Below are 21,136 nucleotides of genomic sequence, written 5' to 3'. Positions count from 1 at the left end.
ATATTACCTCCTTAGGTAGTTGTTTGTTTTTGTTTTTAATGTTCGGGTCAACAGTTTACAGTATCACCAGCCCAATTTTCTAAAGTTCTGAACATAACTATATCTTAGTATTTCTTTTATGGTTTTTTTCCTGTTACTTTTAGGACTTCTACAAAAAAAAAAAAAAAAAGAAAAGAAAAGAAAAGAAAACCTCTAAATGTTGACCATTCTTTAAACTAGCACAAAAGAAATATAAATATTGGCATTTTTATATCTGTGTTAGAGCTAATAATAATGATGATGACAATAGCAGTCTACTGATGTTATGTTCCAGGCATTCTACTAAGTTCATTTGATCCTCCTAGCAATTTTATATGATAAACACTATTATTATCTCTGTTTCACTGAGGAGAGACAAGTACTATTATCCTTATGTTACTGATGAAACCAAAGCTCAGAGAGGTAAAATAATTTGCCCAAAGTAGAAAGTGGCAGAGCCAGAACTGAAACCTGAGTCTATTCAATGCCAAAGCTTGTGCTCATAATCTCTACATTATAGATAAAACAGATAAACAAAATATTTGCCCTATCTGTATGGAGTCCTATTTTAAAAGAAAATATTGGAACCCATAGTCTAAACAAAATACTTTCTGTTTTAAAATTTTACTTATATGAAACCTTTCATTTTTAATTTTTTTAAAGTTTATTATTTTGAGGGGGGAGAGAGAGAGAGAGAGAGAGAGAACGGGGGAAGGGCAGAGAGAGAGGGAGAGAGAGAATTCCAAGCAGGCTCTGCACTATCAGCACAGAGCCCTACGTGGGGCTCAGTCTCATGAATCATGAGATCATGACCTGAGCTGAAATCAAAAGTTGGATGCTTAACAAACTGAGCCACCCAGGTGCCCCAATTTATATGAAACCTTTAATAAAAGCATAAATATCAGCTAGACATTTAGCTGAACATTCAACAACTTTTCTTTTACAATATAAGCTTAAAAAGATATTGGAACATAAGGGAAAATGGAGATTTGATCTATATAGGTGAATATGATTAATCAAAGTCATCAGCCTTAAAGTGAGCCTTTAAAATTAATTTTAAGTGAAAACCCCTTTAGTATTAAGTTCGTGAATATATTTACAACCTCTAGTATTCTGAAGAAATCAAGCTAGTAAATTGTAGCCTTCTGATTATAAATGCAAAATAACCATTTCTTATTAGTTGAATGTGGCTCATCTACCTTCTTGTCTTAAAATGTAGGAGGTGGTGTGTGTGTGTGTGTGTGCGTGCGTGCGTGTGTGTATTCTTCACAGCAGGAAGACAGATTTATCCTGGAAATACAATGGTTTCCAGATGTTTGTTTTTTAAGAGGAAAGGAAAGAAGGAAGGAAGGATGGAAGGAAGGAAGGAAGGAAGGAAGGAAGGAAGGAAGGAAGGAAGGAGAAAAGAGAAATAAGAAAGAAAGGAAGGAGGAAGGGAGGAAGGAAGAAAGTTGAAATATGGTGATAGACAGGTATGTATGTCTAAGGCGAGAATGATGTCATTCCATTTGGAGTTTATTGACACAAAATTTCTTTTTGTCTGAGAATATTTTCAGCAATGTGAATATGGTTCTAATTAAGAGATACACTGATCACTTGTTGATTTTGTTACAAGGGAGGAAATTCTGTAGCTTCTCTGTGCCTTATTGTGTGGATCACAGGGAAAACATACAAAGGACCATGGCAACGTATTGAACTGTATCTGTTGTACTTTATATCCATTTCCTTGTGCCACTGAAAATCATTGTTTAGAAAGTTCTGCAGGATTATTATATTTCAAAGTATAAAAATTCTGTATTAAACATTCATTTTCTTTAAGAAGGAGAAAGCCATACTGTGTTAAATGACATTACAAATGAATATTCTTGCCTTTACTTGTGGTTTAAATTTTTGAATACTATTTTAAAACATAAGGAAATGTCCCCTGAATTTAGGGAAGCCACACGTGAATGCCAGTTCCTCTATAACTACCTTTGGAAGTTTATTTGTTCATAGATTTATGGCACATTCTCTGGAATCATATAGTCTGAGGTATAGATGGTTGCCTCAAAATCTGAAACATGAGGGGCGCCTGGGTGGCTCAGTCGGTTGAGCCTCCGACTTCAGCTCAGGTCATGATCTCAGGGACCGTGGGTTCGAGCCCCACGGGGCTCTGGGCTGATGGCTCAGAGCCTGGAGCCTGCTTCCAGTTCTGTGTCTCCCTCTCTCTCTGCCCCTCCCCCGTTCATGCTCTGTCTCTCTGTGTCTCAAAAATAAATAAACGTTAAAAAAAAAAATCTGAAACATGATATGGACGTGGGAATCTTTATATAGTTGTTTGAGTCTATCTTCAAGTGACACCTGATAAAACATTAAACTATAGTAGTGTTGTGGGGCAAACAACAACCCACTCTACCTCAAAATCCTAACCACCTTACTCCACTCCCACTGAATCATGTAACCCTTAGGTTTTCCACTCATCTTCTCTACCTCCCGCTATCTTACCTGGAAAAAAGGAGACGAGTAAGAGTCTAAAATGCAACTTCTATATTTAAAGAATAAGAAAGAGTCATAAGAAACTGTGAAGTGTGCCCTCAGTTGACTTGGAGATTAATGGGAGTGCAAAAAAAAAAAAAAAAAGTAAATCTGAAAAATGTGTGTAAATTTTTCTGTACCCAGGATCTGCCAAATTGTGAACTCTTTACCTATAAACACAAAAGCCAAAACGTTGCTGATGAAAAAGAAAAAAAGAAAAAAAAAGAAAAAAAGAAAGAAAACTTCAAATAATACTAAATGAAGCACAGTTGTTGCCCTAAATTACTCGGATACTCATTCACTTCCCTGAGTTTCCAGTTTACACCCAGCCACAGGCCCACCAGGCCGCTCCTGGGGTGACTCTTACTCCTCTGGCGGTCCAGCGGTCCTGCTCGCTGCCTACGCCAGGGTCATCTTCACCGGGCGGCCGGGAGCGTTGGCCCACGCGGCTCCTGGGCCCCAGGGCGGCAGTCACTGTCAGCGAGGAGCCGTAGCCTCTAGATAGGATCCACCAGTGTCCCCAGAACTTTGCGCGCACGGCGAAGCGGGAGCCAGTCCGCGCGCTGTGGCCCGGGCTTTCGCCGGGGTGCACGGGGAAGAGAGAGGGAGCGGCTTTCGGCGGCCGGGCCCGAGCAGGGGCCGCCCAGCCTGAGTCTCCTGCCGCGCGCCGGCAGCCCCCGGCTCGGAGCGGGCGCCCTACCGCCGCGCTGCCGGCCGCCCGGCTCTCTCCAGCCGCCCGACACACTGCGGGAGGAGCCGCCGGCCGCCGTGACGCGTCAGGGAGGAAACGGCGGCGCCCGGCGGCCCTGCGGGGAAGGAGGAAGCGCGCGAGTGCGCTCGCCTCCGCCCCGCCGCACTAGGAGGCAGCACCGCGCGGACCGGGGTAGGTGCGGGGACGCGGGGACGCGAGGCGGGTGGGCCGGCCGCAGGGTCCGCGCGCGTCCGGTCGCAGTCGGAGCCCCCCGGGCGGGTGAGACGGGGCGGGGCGAGCGGTGCCCGGGCCTCGACTGCTGCCTCTCCTCGAAGCAAACGTGACTTTTCGACCCCTCAGCCCGAAAACCTCCGAATTGGTCAGAAGGGCAGAAGCAATACCCCCCGCGCAGACCCGGACTCTGAGAGTTGGTGGTCTGTGTTTCCTCGAGGTGAATTCGGATTCTTTTTGATTCCTAAACGCTCGAGCCTTGTCGGTGGACGGACATTGTTAACCCGTGCGCGGCCTCGCAGCTTAGACGAGCCGGAACTGTGAAGGTGGGGGACCCCCTCCTGGAGTCGAAAGAGGGTGCGGGTCACCTGCGAGAATCAGGGATGGCGGAGGGCAAGGGAATCATTAACCTGTTGTCAGCGGATGGTAGTCTCAGACTAATGCGTTCCTGTCCTTAAGTTCTCTGTGATTTATTTAAAGCCTTTCCATCTCTTTTAAAGTGAATTTGGCTCTATTGGTTCCCTCAGCTTTAGCATTAATATGTACCATCTAGAGTGCTTTGAGATTTTTAGATTTGTCATTTTTAGTGGTGGTCAGTTGGAAATGTAGAAGAGAGAAGGAGTTCATCTCTTGAGACTTAAACTCCATCATTTAATTTTGCACAGTGATTTCTAAAACATAAGTTGAATTTCGGTTCTGCACCAAAAGACTATATATTTGAGATGCAGGTACACTTGAGATGCAAGAATAAATACAGAGCACTATAGTTTCTAAATCTGTATTTAAAAATATTAGAGTTTAGTGTGTTTTGATTCTCTACTTTGTCTCTAGGTTGAGGATTTACCCAACCAATCTGGGAAGTGACTTATTTATTTAACAAACACTTAAATGGCTCTTACTACATGCTTGGGCTCCTTCTAAATGTTTTATAAATATTAACTCAAATTGTTAACTAAAAATACTAAATTGTAGCAGTTCTAGCAGTGAAGAGGTTGTGTACACTTCAGTTCCCCAAATGTCATTGCAAGAACTAGAAACATTAGAGGAAGTTTCAGGCATATTTTAGGACTGGGTGTGCCTTCTGGTGCACTTGGCTACCACTCCTGTAAGACAAGCCACCACCCCTTCATTCCCTGGGGGAAGGGAGTCTGGAGCTACAGGAATGAGACCTCTTCCTTTCAGATCTCCACCAGATCCCTAGTGTCTTCTATAAGATGGTCTTTCTCATCCACTATACTGTCCATCATTATTAGCTAACTCTGGAGAGACCAGAACTTCTCCCTTTTTTCAACTGCCACTACCCTGAGCCTAATTTTGTTTTTAAAAGGAGCTTTGTTCCTAATCTGTTTGACAATTGATGAAACCATAGTTTAGTGAAATATACCATAAAATAGAATGTTTTGGTTTGTACACATCAACATAACAAATAATGCTCTGTGATTTCACTGCCATTTACTGTTGGTAATGTTGAGTTGATAGGTCAATCTGGTAGATGCCCATTTTGTGATTTGCAGACATATAGAGAGAATATTTTTCCAGAATAAAGTACCCTCTTCAAATGAGTCCTTGGCCTGATAGATTGTTACAGACCCAAAACGGTGAATCATGGTTTTTGTCATTATGGTGATTATCAATTTGATGTCAAAATCTGCATGTTATACTAGCTTTCTCTCTTTGTAGCGTTTTCTCTCTCTCTCATTTAAATTTCCAGAGAGATGATTAAATGAGACTCTAAGCCTTATTTAATAGGTTTATGAAGTATCTCCTGGAAGTAGGAAGGCTCACTTTCCTCTGATATAATTTATGGCACAACAGTGGCATTCATGAATTCAGTTCAGTGAAATGACAACTAATACTTTCCTGGATTACAGAGTACTTCCAGATATATTTGTGAAGTTGGCAGCCATTTTTTTTAAAGTTTGTTTATTTATTTATTTATTTATTTTGGCGGGGGGGGGGGGGGGGAATTCCAATTGGACTCTGCACTCACAGAGTCCAAGGTGGGGCTTGAAGTCATTAACCATGAGATCATGACCTGAGCTGAAACTAAGAGTCAGACACTTAACCGACTCAGCCACTGAGGTACCCTTAGCAGCCATTTTTTATTCGTGCTTTTACAGATGAGGAAACTGAGGCAGAGAAATGTTAAAATGCTTTAACCAGTATTGTATAGCTAGTGGGAGACAGAGCTTGAATAGAGAGCAGGTGTGTGGACAGAGCTTGGCATGTGCCAGTCTGTAGTAAACGTTGTGGATGAATGACTTCGAATGACTTCAGATTTCTTGCTCTTTCTATAAACATTATGCCTCTCAAATACCATAATTGATTTGTGCCTAAGAGATTTCCAGGCCTATACCAATATCTCTCAGTTATTTCAAGCAGTATCTGATACAATAAACATCTTGTCTACAAAAAGAGATGAGAATGCTTTTTGGACTCATTTCATAGGATTTATCCACTCTGGCTTTTGAAAAAGCAAATAGGTTGGTTATTTTTTTTCTTCTAAAATATCTTCCTTTTTCCCTATGATTTGGAGATAGTTTAGATTGGACATACAGTTTCATTGTTTGTGTTGATAGCTTCCTTATCTCTCCCTGCTCATTTAAGGTCATTTTTAAGGACTACAAATCACTGTAGGTTTTCAATGTCAGTGAACTCAATTAAGCTACTTAGATTCAAACACAATGATCATAGATACTGTCTTTTTTTTGCGGGGGGGGGGGGGGGGGGAAGCATCTGACGTTACTACTACTGAATTCTTTGAAAGGTTGCAAGTCCTTTAGTATAAAGGAGCTTTAAAAAAAGTTTTTTTTAATGTTTACTTTTGAGAGAGAGAGAGACAGTGGGAACAGGGGAGGGGCAGAGAGAGAGAGGAAGACAGAATCTGAAGTAGGCTCCTAGCACAGAGCCCGATGCGGGGCTCAAACTCATGAACTGTGAGATCATGACCTGAGCCAAAGCCAGACACTTCACCGACTGAGCCACCCAGGCACCCCAAGGATCTTTTTTTTTTTAAACAAACCAAAAAACCCCTCAACTATTTATATCCTTCCAGCATAATCACTGAATCCTAACGTATGTGACCTCCAGGTAGATAACCTTCAATTAGAGAGGAAATATGGCCATTACCTGGAGGGAGGAATTGAGAAGGGTATCATGGAAAAAAGAGAGATGGGTTGGACTTACCCATGAGGGATATTAGGTGGTAAGAAGCTCTTAATGAAGCCAGACTGAGTCATCTGCCTGTCAACATTCTTCTATGTGGGGGTGGAATAAAATACTTTTGAAACCTGCCTTGTTTCAGAAACCACTTTACCTTTTCTGATCCTCATGTTTTTTCTCTCTCTTTCTTTTTAATTCATGTAAATTACTGACTAAAGTGCTGATTCATGAAACTTAAATTATGTAACATGTTATTCCTGACAGAAACAGCTCCCACGTTATTTTAAGGGACTCAGTGCTTCTGTTTTCCTTTACCTATTCCATTACCTATGGTGGCTTCTTTGTTCTCATTTCACTTTTTTTTTTTTTCCTATTTCATGGAGAAAAGTAAATCTAAGAGGTGCCGATTCCACCTTTTGTAGTTCATGTCAGAGTAATTTTAACTCAGTACTAACTTTGAGTTAATTGTCTTGCTGAGGAAGACGACATGGAAATCAAATGATGAAGGCCGATTCAGAGCATCAATAAGGAAAATTTTATTACCTGTATGAAACAGAGCCAGGGAACTTTCAAAGGGAATTAGGGCAGTGTACAATATCCTTGCCCTTGCCCAGTTTCCCACAGCCTCTCCTATTCCCCACGTCCTACAACCTGTCTTGGTCCATCTCCTTGTAGTCAGCGTTTCTTCTGTTACTCAAAACCAAAATCTGGTTTCCTCAGGTGGGGTTGGGGGTGGGGGTGAGTGAAAGGAGGGTAGGAGGGTGATGATATAAAGGGAATTATTGTAGGGTAAGAGATTGATAATGTGTAAGATGGAAGAGAGGAGATGTGTGGGTGAAGTAAGATATTTAGTGTTGCTCTCAGGGTGGATTTGTGCAGAGTGCTGGCCCCTCAACAGGGCCATAAATATAGGGGAGACCTACATGTGATCAAAGAATGTCTGGCAAGGATTAAAAACATCTGTGATATTGTATGATATCAGCAGGCAGAGCTCGTTTTTACCACCAAATGCAGAACTTTCATTATAGGTAGCTGTTTCTTCAGGCTGTGTTAGAAATTTGCACATAATCAACATGTAGAGGGCTGATTTAATGGCTTTTAACTTGAGAGGAGGAATGATTTGATAGGACTTTGCTGAGTAAAGGCCTGGATTTTGTACCTTTTTAAAGGCTTACTTTTTTTTGGAGAATGCCTGTAACCTAGAGATGATAATATTATTTATTTTACTGTATTTACTGCATTAAAATACATTGTATTTATATTGCATATAGTAATGAATATGATTCATGTTAGTTGCTTCCATTCAGGTTCTGGATATATTTTCTATGCCAGTCAATACCAATTATTTTTTTCTATAGGTAAAATAGACTTCATATACAATATGTGCATACACGAAATTGGACTCATTGATAGACTAACCATTCCAGAGAGTGCTGGATGAGATGTCTTCAAGTACAGTGCGGTGTCACTAGGACTTGACTAATTGTTTGCTTGAGTTCAAAAATGAGAAGCACCTTTATTTCTCTAGTTATTTATTTCCCTGTTTTTAAAATAAAAATAGATTAAAATTAACTTAAAATGATCTGGTTTCCAATTCAGCATCCATATATGCACACAAAAATACATATAGGACCAAGTGTATAGACTATATAATCTAATGCACATGTATATTATATAATATGACTAGCTAAGAAAGAATATAAGAATCATATCCTTAGTTTCCCAAGAAAATGCTATACATCATCTTTCCCCCACATTTGTATTATTGTGTTGTATGTTTTCTAAACATTATGTTTGATTTACACCTTTGTAATTCAAAGGTATGCATGCCCTTAAATTCAAGCAACTGAGAAGTATGTTACATAAAAAATAAGTCATCTCCGGGGCGCCTGGGTGGCTCGGTCGGTTAAGCGTCCCAACTTCGGCTCAGGTCATGATCTCACGGTCTGTGGGTTCGAGCCCCGCATCGGGCTCTGAGCTGACAGCTCAGAGCCTGGAGCGTGTTTCAGATTCTGTGTCTCCCTTTCTCTGTGACCCTCCCCCATTCATGCTCTGTCTCTCTCTGTCTCAAAAATAAATAAACGTTAAAAAAAATTAAAAAAAAAATAAGTCATCTCCACTCAATCTTACCTACAAAGAGAACCACTGCCAGTTTTTATATCCTTCTAGACTTTTTCCCATGTTTATATAAATTTGTGTATCTGTAAATGTACATTGAGGGTTTTTTTTTAATGGTAATCATTCTATACAATTTGTTTTTTTCTTATTTAGTACTTGATCATGGACATCTATAGATGTATGTAAAATTTGACAGTTACATAGTTAATAATTTATCCATTTTCCAGTTCCAATATTTATATGCTCCCTCTTTTGTGTCTTTTAAAATATATTTAAATCACCAAAGTAATACATTTTTTCAAGAAAATTCTAAAGAAAAAGAGAAAATGGGGGCGCCTGGGTGGCTCAGTCAGTTAAGTGTCTGACTCTTTATTTCGTCTCAGGTCATGATCTCATGGTTCCTGATTTGGAGCCCTGTATGGGGCTATGCTCTGACAGCGTGGAGCCTGCTTGGGAAACAGGCTCTCTCTCTCTCTCTAATAAAATTTAAAAAAAAGAGAGAAAATAAGAATCACCAAAATCTGCCATCCATTAATAATCACTACTAGCATTTTACAGTATATCTTTCTAAACTTCTGTGTGTGCATATCCATATTTTCAATGCCATTTAAAAAATTTCTCTTAGCATAACACTCTCCAGTTCCATCCATGTTATGCTAAGTGAAATAAGTCATACAGAAAAAGACAGATACCATATGTTTTCACTCTTATGTGGGTCCTGAGAAACTTAACAGAAGACCATGGGGGAGAGGAAGGAAAAAAAAAAAAGTTAGGGAGGGAGCCAAACCATAAGAGACTCTTAAAAACTGAGAATAAACTGAGGGTTGATGGGGGGTGGGGTGGGAGGGAGGGGAGGGTGCGTGATGGGCATTGAGGAGGGCACCTGTTGGGATGAGCACTGGGTGTTGTATGGAAACCAATTTGACAATAAATTCCATATTAAAAAAATAAAAAAAATAAAAAATTTCTCTTATACAGGCATGCTTTGTTGGTTAGAGAATCATGTTTATGTAGCCAACCAACGTCATAGATTCCATGCATGTTTGAACCAGTTATTTACAGTTTCCTGGCCACCTGCCATACCCTAAACCTAGATAACACTCATGGAAATTTATACTATACTGCTCATCAAGGGGATGAGGTGAAGGTATGTAGATGGACTGACAAATCCATCCAAATCAGCATAAATCCTTCTAGTGGAAGTCAGTCAATATTTGTATTTTAAGTACATATAAAATACAAGATGTTTAAGAAGAGAAATAATGAAATATTCACATGCACTTGACTGTGATCACTATAGGAGAAGCAGAAGTAATAGACTTGAACCAAGAAAAGTGTTAAATTCAGTTAAGAATTAGAATAGCTGAACTTTTGATGTTTTGAAATCGTCTCTGAGTGATAAGTATGTGGTTTGGACTATTTGGTTTAATAAAGCTCCCACCAGTGGTAGGGAGGAATAGGTGACCTTGAAGTTCCCTGTGATCCTATTCTATTATATAGACTGTCTCAGAGTTAGTAACACCTGACTTAGTATAATTTCATGCATACAACTCCCTAGTTGCATACTAATGCCACCAGTCTTTCCAGACAGCACCTGTCCAGGCTAATATCTCTCCACCCACTGAGCATGTGCACAGCTATCACCCACACAGTCCTCGTATATCTTTTTCCCGCCTTCCTCCCTTTCTGACAGTTTAGTAGCTTTTAAACCTCCCCACCCCCTTTTCTTCCAGCTTTTGCTTCAAGGAAATTTCTGTTCTTTTTCCATCCCACTCTCTTCATTTTCATCTTGAGCAAAAAAGATACTAATCATGGTGATACAGTTAGGAACAAGCCTTTCATAAGGGAAAGGAAAGCTTTTAGTTTGGGAGGGAAGGTAGACATTATAAAGAACCAGTGGTTTCAACCTTCAAAGTCCTTGAGAATACCCAGTAATTCCTTTCAAAATATCCATAGAAGTCTCCACCCACCTCCTTTTCTCTAAATAACCTGGTTTTCCTTAAGCATTAGCATTTATAATGAAATTTAAAACTGTTTATAATTTTGCAGGGGGGGAGTTCATATCATTGCAATAGCATTCTTTTGTGCTACTTTTTTCCTGTTGAAGATGTTAGCTATATAATGGATTGAGTTCACTGTTTTGGTCGTGAAAGCTAACTCCTAGAAAAGACCACTCTTCCTTTCAGAAAACACATCTAGCTCTAGATACCTGGCTTAAAAACAGTCTCTTTTGTTTTAAGTAAGTGGAACACTAAGAAAGCTATTTTAGATTAAAGGCTAGCTGTCTTTGAAAAGTGGTATGTCAAGATTCCAAACCCTTTCCTTCCAGATTTGCATCAGCAGAGATATGCATTGGTGAGAAGCATAGATCAGCCTTTGATCCTTGGGAGTCAGAGAAGAAGCAATACTGGTTACAAGAATGATAGGTTGCCACTGGAGAGTCTCTCAAGGCAGGCCCAGGTAGCTGACTTTATACCATCTTCAGCTCAGCTGTAAAAGTGCTTTGGCGAGGTGTTTTGAGGAGCTCCACACCAAGACAATAGCTGCTTAATAGCTACACTGAGAGTAAAGGCCTATTATTTTCATAAATATGAATGAAAAAGGTTGTGAAAAGACATTTTTATTCAGCTTTCAAACAACATGATGCTAAAATTGATGATGGCTTAAACATGAAAGTACTATGTCATTTGCTTATTTGAGCTAGGTTAGTAAACATTCAGAAATTGAGACTGCTAGAATTTAAAAAAGTGGTTCTTATTTTTGTAGTTCTATGTGTGCATACTTGGCATTTAATGCATTCTGACACAAGTAGCTCTCTTTTCTGATTGATCTCCTTTTATCCCTCCTCTCTCTTTTCTCTTCTCATGAATATTTGGTTAATTTTTTTTTTTTTTTGTCTATAAGGAAATGATTTCTTTTTAATTAATGAAAGATAAGATACTTGTGTTTTATCAGAGAACATTTTTAAAGAGATTAATAAGGCTGTGCCCCCTTTTCTCCTTGAATTTTGTTTCCTCCTTTGGATTTCCTTTATTTCTGATTCCCATTGACATTAACATCATTTATGTTCCTCCTTTTAAAAGTCCACTCAAGTGTGAACAAAAGTCCTTGACCTGTTGATTTATTTGTTGCTTTTATTTGACATTTAGGATTAAAAATTTGCCTTTGAAATGCAGAATGGTATTATAAATTGCTACTTTTGTGTAGAAAAACAAGTAAAGGATAAGAATATATTTTTGCTTTGCTTGTCTTAAGCACAGACAGACTCTGGAAGGCTACTTAAGAAATTAACACTTTATCAAGTGGGATTGGGTGATGAGAGCTGTGTGGGTAGGGGCAGGGATGGGAAGCAGACTTTTCACGGTGTATCTTTTGTATACTCTTGTTAGAATCGTGTGAATATATAGCCCACTATAAAAATCCTTTTTAAAATCATGTCTATGGGGGGCACCTGGGTGGCTTAGTCAGCTAAGTGTCTGACTCTTGATCTCAGCTTAGTGTTTTTTTTTTTTAATGTTTATTTTTGAGAGAGAGAGAGAGAGAGACAGAGCATGAGCAGGGGAGGGACAAAGAGAGAAGGAGACCCAGAATCTGAAGCAGGCTCCAGGCTCTGCGCTGTCTGCACAGAGCCTGATGCAGGGCTTGAACTCACGAACCGCAAGATCATGCGCAGAGCCTAAGTTGGACGCTTAATCGACTGAGCCTCCCAGGTGCCCCTCAGCTTAGGTCTTGATCTCAGGGTCGTGAGTTCAGGCCCAGCATTGGGCTCCATGCTGGGTGTGGAGCCTACTTTAAAAAAAATTTTTTTTTAATTAAAAAAAAAATCATGTCTATGGGTTTCCTGACTTACAGAAAATAGATCTACCCTTTTCTGTTTTCCCTTTTCCATATGTCCAATAACACAATTTTATATTTTTATTTTAAAAATTTTAATTCCAATTAATATACAGTGTAATATTAGTTTCAGGTGTACAATAGAGCAATTCATCACTTCCATACATCACTGGTGCTCATCACAACAAATACATTCCTTAATCCCTTTACCTATTCAATGCATCCTCCTACCCACCTCCCCTCTGGTAACCATCAGTTTTCTATAATTAAGAGTGTTTTTTGATTTGTCTCTCTCAAAAAAGTTGTTCTTTTAAATCTTTTTTAAAAGAATCCTTTTGTAGTCTAGTCTCAAAGGACTAATAGTATTTTGCGGGCATCTTGACCTGTTCCCTTCTGCTCTCTCAAGTGTGGTGGCTAAGATTCATTATTAAGCCTTCCCTTAGGAAATCCTGATACTGCAAATGCAGCCAAATCTTAAGTTATTGTTGGCTTATTCGCTGAATCATTTAACTGAAAATGTCTGCAGTATTCTGCCAACTGGATACTCCATTGTTTCCTAATAAAATGATTAGATAATACCAACATAATTAGTGGAAAATTAGTTGATTTTCCCCCCATGGTATCTTGTATCTTATCATCATGATTATAATTTACCTACTTAAGATTGTATGAGTTTGATGCTTGTAGAAAATAAAGTTTGATTTACTTTTAGTATTTAGATAATTCTGCTCTTTTCAGCACACACTAAGCCAAATAGTTTCTTTCATCAGAATTTTTTTTTTTAGTTTTTGCCATTTATGACCTGTATTTTACTTTGTGGAGAGCAAAGAGAAAGGAATATTGTTGAGTATCTACCACGTGTTGGGTGCTTTCAGACATTATTTTATTAGATACTTAGAATAACTCTGGGGAGCAGGTGACTAGTTTTATTTTACAGATGAGCAAATTGGGGCTCAGTGAGGTTTTGAAGGTAGCTATATGTAGGCAACACAGGACAGTGCTGATCTGAACACATCTACCTGGATTTACCAGGAGATCTCCTCTGCCTTTGAGAAGGGGTTAAAGGCCGACTCTGCTCAAACCCCTCATCTGAAAGAACAGACAGAAATGATTTACAGATAACTCAGATTACCATCTGCTGTTGAGGTAGTAGTTAAATGAGTTTGAAGACTGGCTTTTCAGTTTTACTTTATTATTCTGAGATTACGTTTTTTTTTTTTTTTTAATTTAGTAACTGGTGCCTGACTTCAAGGAGAAAGCTTACTGAAAATGTCTTAAATATAATATATTTCTTAATGAAAAAGAGCTTAAAGTTCTAAATTTAATTACTGAATGGGTTAAATCCCAAACCTAGAGGTTTTGAACGCCTTATGTTGGAATCTGCAGAGGTATTAAACTCCTACTGTTAGCAACCAATGCCTGGTGAACTTTGCCAACTCTAAGAAATGGTTGTCTAAAATCCCTTAACGATGATAATCAGCAACCACTTATATAAATTTGGAGATATAGCAGGTACAATCTATCATGCTAATCTTTGAGGGATGTTAGCTAAGGTAGGTATATCATGTGTCTTGGCAGTTACTGGATGAGCTCACAAGTAAGAATGAAAAAAACATTTTAGGTCTCAATTCATATTATTCTGTTATCTGAGGTATTTATATGATGGGCAAAGATGATAGGAAAGATACTGAGGAAATTCAAGAAAGGTTTAAAAAGAAGTAAGAGTTCACAGACAGTGAATAAAGAGGACAGAATAAGCCTACCCACAGCATACTCCGGAGTCTGTTATATGTAATACTTAAGGAAAATAAAAAAATTTTATATTCTTTTCCCATTGAATTATCTTGACATCCATGTAAAAAGTCAATTGACCATAAATGTAAAGGTATATTTCTATACTCTCATTTTTATTCTAATTCCAGTGTCACACTGTCTTAATTAGCTTAGTGTGGCTTTTTAGTAAGTTTTAAAATCAGAAAGTGTGAGTCCTCCAACTTTGTTCTTTTTCAAGATTGCACTATTTGGGGTCCATTGTATTTTCATATGAATTTTAGAATCTGCTTGTTGGGGCGCCTGGGTGGCTCAGTCGGTTAAGTATCTAACTTCAGCTCAGGTCATGATCTCATGGTTTGTGGATTCGAGCCCTGTGTCGGGCTCTGTACTGACAGCTCAGAACTTGGAGCCTGCTTCGGATTCTGTGTCTCCCTATCTCTCTGCTCCTCCCCCGCTTGTGTTCTCTCTCTCTCTCTCTCTCTCTCTCTCAAATAAACATTAAAAATTAAAAAGAATCTGCTTATCGATTTATCAAAATATGACAACTAGGATTTTGATGGGGATTTGATTGAATCTGTAGCTCAATTTGGAGAGTATTACCATCTTAATGATATTTGGTGTTCACATCCATGAACGTGGGTCATTTTTCCATTTATTAAGATAGTCTATGATTTTTCAACAATGTTTTGTAGTTTTCAGTGTATAAGTCTTCTGCTTTGTTTTGAAAATTTATTCCTAAGTATCTCATTCTTTTTGATACTGTTGTAAATGAAATTGTTTTCTTAATTCATTTTATGTTTGCTCATTGCTACTATATAGAAATAAAATTAATTTTTTTTTATTGAGGTACAATTGACATAATGTTATGTTAGTACAATTGATTTTTAATCATTGACCTTGTATTCTTTAATCTTGCTGAACTTAATTAGTTTGAATCATTTTTTGGTGGATTCATTAGGATTTTCTATATATAAGATTATATTATCTGCACATATAGTTTTACTTCTTCCTTATCAATCTGAATGTTTTTTACAAATATTTTCTTGCCTGATTGCTATGACTAGAACCTCCAGTACAACATTGAACATAAATGAAGAGAGTTGATATCCTTGTCTTATTTCTTATATCAGGAGAAGAGCATCCAGTTTTTCCTCATTACACATGATGTTAGCTGTGGGTTTTTTGTAGATGCCCTTTAATAGCTTGAGGACATTCTCTTCTTAGTTGCTATGTTTTTATCATTAAAGAGTGTTAGATTTTTCAAGTGCCTTTTCTGCCTCTGTTGAAATGATTGTGTAGTTTCTGTCCTTTATTTTGTTAATACAGTAATACATTTGATTATTTTTCAGATGTTAATCCAACTTTTCATCCCTGGGATAAATCATATTTGGTCAAGGTATATAATCCTTTTTATATGTTGCTGAATCTGGTTTGCTGGTATTTTGTTGCGAATTTTTGCACTATGTTGATCTGTAATTTTCTTCTGATATCTTTGGTTTTGGTATCGGTAATACTGGCCTCCTTGAATGAGTTCCTTCCTCTTCTTTTTCTTTAGGAGGAGGTGAGATTTGGTGAAAGATTGATATTAATTTTTCTTTAAGCTTTTGGTAGAATTCACCAGCAAAGCCATCTGGACCTTGGCTTTTATTTGTGGGATATATATATTTTTTAATTGCTAATTCAATCTCTTGTTATATATCTATTTTTTTGAGAGAGAGAAAGGGAGAGCGGTGCATACATGAATGAGAGGGGGAGGGGCAGAGAGAGAGGGAGAGAGCATCTTAAGCAAGGCTCCACACCCAGCAAGGAGTCTGGCATAACATGAGCCTAAGTCGAGTTGGACGCTTAACTGACTGAGCCACCCAGGCACCTCTATATATATATCTATTTAGTTTCCAGTTCTTCTTTAGTTTGTTTTGGTAGTTTTTTCCTTCCTACAAATTTGTCCATTTCATCTAGGTGATCTAATTCGCTCCCATTCATTCCTTATTTTACTAATGAGTCTTTTCTTGATCAGTATGGTTAAAGGTTTACCAATCTTGTTATTTTTTTTTTTCAAAGAACCAACTTTTGGTTTTCTCTATTGTTTTTCAGTTCTCTATTTCATTGATTTCTACTGTAGTCATTATTACTTCCTTCCTTTTGTTTGCTTTGGGTTTAGCTTGCTCTTTTTTTTCTAGTGTCTTAAGGTGGAAGTTTAGGCTATTGATTTGAGATCTTTTTTTTTTTTTTTTCAACGTTTTTTATTTATTTTTGGGACAGAGAGAGACAGAGCATGAACGGGGGAGGGGCAGAGAGAGAGGGAGACACAGAATTGGAAACAGGCTCCAGGCTCCGAGCCATCAGCCCAGAGCCTGACGCGGGGCTCGAACTCACGGACCGCGAGATCGTGACCTGGCTGAAGTCGGACGCTTAACCGACTGCACCACCCAGGCGCCCCTAATTTGAGATCTTTTTAATGTAGGCATTCACAACTATAAAATTCCTTCTGAACACTATATTCGTTGAATTCTAGAAGGTTTGGTATGTTGTGTTTTCATTTTCATTTATCTGAAAGTGTTTCCTAATTTCTCTTGTGATTTCTTCTTTGACCCCTTGGTTACTTAAGAATGTGTTGTTTAATTTCCACATATTTGTGAATTTACCAAATTTCCTCTTGTTATTGCTTTCTAATTTAAATTCATTGTTGTCTGAGAACATAATTTGTATGATTGCTGTCTTTTAAAATTTAATGAGGCCTTATTATGGCCAAATATATGGGCTCCCCTAGAGAATGCTTCATGTATATGTGAGAAGATTGTGTATTTTGTTTCTGTTGTTGGAAATGTTCTATGTATGTCTAGTAGGTCTCATTGGTGTCTAGTGTTCATGTCTTCTCTTTCCTTATTGATATTCTGCTGAGATGTTCCCATTAAAGCATTTTAATGATTTATATTAGTATAGATGTGAAAACTTACTATCAAGATAAAAGACTGAAATGCAAACTTATAATGTTGTTTTAGTGGGCTATTTAAACAAAATTAAATTTAAAAATTATTTATTTTCAGCACACTGGAGTCCTGTGTCGGGCTCCATGCTGAGTGCGGAGACTGCTTGGGATTCTCTCTCTCCCTCTGTCCCTCTCCCCTGCTCTCACTCTTTCTCTCTAAAATAAAAAAAAAAATTTAATTATTTACTTTCATTACTTTTTAATGTTAAAATTTAAATGTAACTTAAGTTCAGTGCTATTTTCTCAGGTCCATGATTCTTTTTTATCTTTGTGATAGAATTTGCTAGTAAAGTGCACTGAAATATTTTTTCAAACAGTATTGACACTCATCTCATCTCAAATGAATCAACAGTCTTATTTGATCAACTTACCTATTAGGAACTAAGAATTTATTGCTAACGTGTGGTGGAGGTGACTGCTCCAAAAAATGTTAACAAATGTAACCCACATGTTCACGCTAAGCAGAATTGGTATATAGTTGAATTTTCTTATTTTTAATTTTCAATGGTAACATTTTTTGATCTGCACCTACAAGAATTCTATGAAATACACATTTCAAAATTCGCAGTGGTAGAAAGGCTATGTGAAATTCAGTTAATAGAGGCAATTTTTAAAATGTATAAATGTATGAATACCAGTAAATTCTTTTCCTTAAAGCATCATGTACTTGTGAAGACAATATAATTTTACTTGCCTTGCAGCACATATAGGAATTATTCTGCATTTTACAAATAAACTATTGTTTTGAAATTATACCCACATTTTAGTGTTGTTTGTTTTTTTTAAAAACTGTAGTTAGAATGATCTCTCATTTAATGAATCCTGTTATCCAACAGTGACCATTTTGGAAGGCCATTTGGCCTAAGTAGATAAAGAGTGAGGGTCAGAACATAGAGGAAAAATTCTACATTATTTCTAGATTATCCAGATTTTTGGATTATCAGAGACGACAGTGGTTAGATAGATTGAAGAACAAACAGTAGCTACAGAAGAATCAAAAAGAATGTAATAGTGGAAAAAGTACAGCAGTGGATTAAGAGGGAGAACATAGCTGCAGAAGTCTTTTTAGGTCCTTGGCAAAGAGGCCAGTACACAGAAATGCATTCCTAGATTTTCTAAATCTATATCTACCCTGGGAGGGAAATTTCTGAGTGAAGTGTGTCATTGGAGCACATGCTCTTCAGTACTATACTTATTACAGTAATTGAATTTTCTCTCTCCATTTAGATCATGTGGCAATATTCTCTGGAACACCAAATGACTAAAGGAATGAATTTGATTGTTTTATTAAGTGTTTTAAAAATCTAGGGGCACCTGGGTGACTCAGTTGGTTAAGTGTCTGACTTCAGCTCAGGTCATGATATCATGGTTCGTGGGTTCAAGCCCCGTTTCAGGCTCTGTGCGGACAGCCTGAAGCCTGGAGCTGGCTTCAGATTCTTTGTCTCCCTCTCTCTCTCTGCCCCTCCCCTGCTCATGCTTTGTCTTTCTCTCTCTCTCAAAAATAAATAAACATTAAAAAAAAATAATAAAATAATAAATAAAAATAAAAATCTTATGAGCTGATTTAGGAAAGTGATGATAGATGTAAAAATGTTTGGCATAGTAAAGGGCACAAAGTAGGAATGTGATAAATGTTGGCTGATATTAACCTATCCATAATATTCTATAATACTTAATAGCTTTGGCTGAGGAATTTAGAAAGCCCCAGTTACAGTGCTAGATCTGCCACTAACTTATTAAGGGATCCTTAGCAAGTCACTTGATTTTCTTTGATTGTAAATTACTCAAATTTCCTTCTACCTCTAAAATTCTATGGTTCTATTAAATCCATATAGAGAAAAAAAGCTTTAAATAAAGATTATTTTTTTAAATAGAGGTGGAAGTTTTGTTGTTGTTTTCAACTTTTACAATTTTAACTAGGGTACACTACATGAATAAGATTCTTTATAGCATTATCTAAAACCAACCACTGATTTATTTGAAAACAAAGGGTTTCTTTACAGTGTCATTTAGCCTGGCATTGCCATGAATCCAAGAATTATTCCACACTAATCAGAGAACAGTAATTCAGTTGTACTTAAATTAGGAGTTCCACACAGCCATTCACCAGAGATGAATTGAGGTGAACAAGAACTTCTAACTTAATTTGCGAAAGTTCTAAAATGTACTGGTGGAATACACTGTAGGAGAGTGAAATGTAGGTGGGAAGTGTGGCTCAGATCATGCAAAGCTGTTACAGAAACTGTCGCTGCTTTTTGTTAACATTTTCTGATCTGTGTGATTTCTAGTAAAAAAAATTAATGATACGGTAAATTTTGGGAGCATTTTTACCATTTTGAAATGTTGATGTATGGTGTGACTGTTAGATAATGAATTAGTATGTTTGGTCATTTTTGTTTTTTAAAAAAACAAAATGTTGTATGGATTCATATTCATGTAGTTGTGAAGGAAAAAACTCTTGTTTTCCTTTACATGAAATACCCTGAACAATTCTGTCCTCTGGTTATAAATGTATGGCAGTTTTTCACACACCAAGCAATTCTGAGACACCAGCTGGGTGTGTCCTACAAATTAACTCAATCCTGACACTGTCTGGAGATCCCACAGATTAAGAGCTCAGTTTTATAGAACTGTCGTCCCGCCCCCTTCTGTTGACAACTGCAAGGCCAGCTGGTTACCTGTGCTTCTGAAGGACAGGCTATAAATTTCCTACGATTCCCTCCTCAGGTTTGACTAATTTGCTAGCGTGGCTCACAGAATTCAGGAAAAACAGTTAACTTACTAGATTGCCAGTTTATTATAAAAGCTGTAACTCAGGAACAGCCAGATGGAAGAGATGCTTGGGGCAAGGTGTGTGGGAAGGGATGAGGGAACTTCCATGCCCTCAGTCAGGGGTGCACCACTCTCCCACATCTCTGTGTGCACCAATTCAGACGGAAGCTTTCTGATCCCATCTTTTTGGTTTTCTACGTAGGTTTCATTATGTAGGCATAGTTGCTTAAATCATTGGCCACTGGTGATTTATTCAACCTCCAGCCCCATTCCCCTCCCCAGGGGTGGGGGTGGGTGGGACTGAAAGGTCCATCCCTCTGATCTAATCAGATTGGTTCCCCTGGCAACCAGTCCCTATCCTTAAATTACCTAGGGGTTTTCCAGAAATCACCTCACTAACATAAACTCAGGTGTGATTGAGACAGGCTTGTTATATGAATGACAAAAGACACCTGTTTCACCCTTATGATTTTTGTCACTTATGAGGGTTTTAGGAGCTCTGCCAGAAACTGATAAAGACCAAATAATATATGTATTTCTTCATATAAATCACAATATCGTAGTACATTGTTTTTGTTTTGAGAGGCAAATTATGCTCAGAGACTGAGTTTGTCTTTGCCAGTGAGAAAATTAATAATGGGAAACCTCAGGGCGCCTGGGTGGCTCGGTTGTTTAAGCACCCAATTTTGGCTCAAGTCATGGTCTTCTGGTTCATGGGTCGAGCTCCATGTCAGGCTCCACGCTACCGTGGGTTCTTTATCTCTCCCTCTCTCCCCCAACGCAAGTGCATGCATGCTCCCCTCTCTCTTTCTCACTTTCAAAAAAAGTAAACTTAAAAAAAATTTTTTTTAAATAATGGGAAACCTCACTAAAATGGGGACAGGTGGAACTCTCACACCCACACTTGTAGTCAACTGCAGACCCAACAGAAAGAGATAGACCTTGCATGTGGCTACTACTTTACTATTAACAGAAGGAAGAAAGGCTTATGTGGCTCTCTCCCAAAAACTCAGCCAATGAGAAACAGCCACAAT

At 38.2% G+C, this 21,136-nt stretch overlaps 1 protein-coding gene across 4 annotated transcripts in view; it reads left to right on the top strand.

Moving 5' to 3' along the window:
* The first annotated feature begins 2,915 nt into the window (after positions 1–2,915).
* Positions 2,916–21,136, top strand: part of SGK3 (serum/glucocorticoid regulated kinase family member 3) — a 154,229-nt gene continuing 136,008 nt past the window's right edge. The window contains exon 1 of one of the 4 annotated variants that reach the window (XM_049633666.1): positions 2,916–3,415. The gene's annotated coding sequence lies outside the window, so the exon portion shown is untranslated. Of the gene's footprint in view, positions 3,675–15,139; positions 15,738–21,136 lie in introns of those variants that run through there. The other 3 variants (XM_049633661.1, XM_049633664.1, XM_049633665.1) reach the window with 3 other exon arrangements.

This window comes from Panthera uncia, chromosome F2, assembly GCF_023721935.1.
Source record: "Panthera uncia isolate 11264 chromosome F2, Puncia_PCG_1.0, whole genome shotgun sequence".
Lineage (NCBI taxonomy): Eukaryota > Metazoa > Chordata > Mammalia > Carnivora > Felidae > Panthera > Panthera uncia.
Note: the sequence above shows the minus strand (reverse complement) of the source record. Positions and strands in the feature narration are given on the sequence as shown.